Source organism: Hipposideros armiger, unplaced genomic scaffold, assembly GCF_001890085.2.
Source record: "Hipposideros armiger isolate ML-2016 unplaced genomic scaffold, ASM189008v1 scaffold_590, whole genome shotgun sequence".
NCBI lineage: Eukaryota > Metazoa > Chordata > Mammalia > Chiroptera > Hipposideridae > Hipposideros > Hipposideros armiger.
This window is the reverse complement of record NW_017731940.1, coordinates 650,809-651,756: the sequence shown is the minus strand read 5'-3', so window position 1 is coordinate 651,756 and position 948 is coordinate 650,809.

The following is a 948-nucleotide window of genomic DNA, read 5'->3' as shown; positions in this document are numbered from 1 at the left end:
ACCTGGCTCACGGCCTGAATCGGACCTTCATACATGGTCGGACCTTCCACACGTTATATAGCCCTCATGAGTTTCCTCACTCACAGAACGGAGATGCCAATGCCTACATTACGGGATTTAAATGAAGTGATGTGTAACGAGTGCCTGGCCTGTAGTAAACATTCAGTAACTGGGAATCAAGATGGGGCAGGTTTGAACCTGAAGACAGACATGAGAGACATGGCCAGGACTCTGTCACCTGGGGCTGAGCTGATGAGGTATGCGGTACATACTTTTGGCCACTCCCGTGAGACTGACCCCTGAGCCATCCTTCACACAGTCACCCCAGTGCTCCTCCCAGCATATAAATGTGACCAGGCCACCTCCCTCCTTAAATTGCTTGTGAGTGACCTCAAGCCCAGCCTCCAGGTAGCCTGCAGGGAAGGCCAGCACCGCCTCACTCTCTGGATCACTAAGCACTGACTTTTGCTCTTGGCGTTAAAGAAGCATCAAGTAATGAGTGTTTTTTTTGAGCTCGGTTGTTAGATCAGTTGTGCCTCTGTCTAATTTTGTTGGCATTCAGCTGTATTTTCTCCATTTCCTTTGGGAGATGTTGTGGGAAGTTTTCTGAAATTCAGCCACGCTGTGTCAACTGCATTTCCCTGCTCTGCTGATTATTCAAACTGGAAAAGAGGTTGGCCTGTGTGACCAGTTTTTTGGTGCATATTTGTAGCCTTCACATACCTGGTCCTCCGCCTTCTCACCTGTAAGATGCTGGGCTGCATCAGGCGATGTCCCGGAATCCTTCTGACCAAGACCTTGGGAGCCAGTGCTGGGGCTCTGCCCCTTCACCAGCAGGGAATTGGCTCATTGCTGCTGCTGGGGTTGAGGTGAGATGCTGTGCCCACAGCTCCGGCTCCAGCTTCATGCAGATAGCCTCAGGAGGTGTTTGCAGAGAGAGAGAGAGAG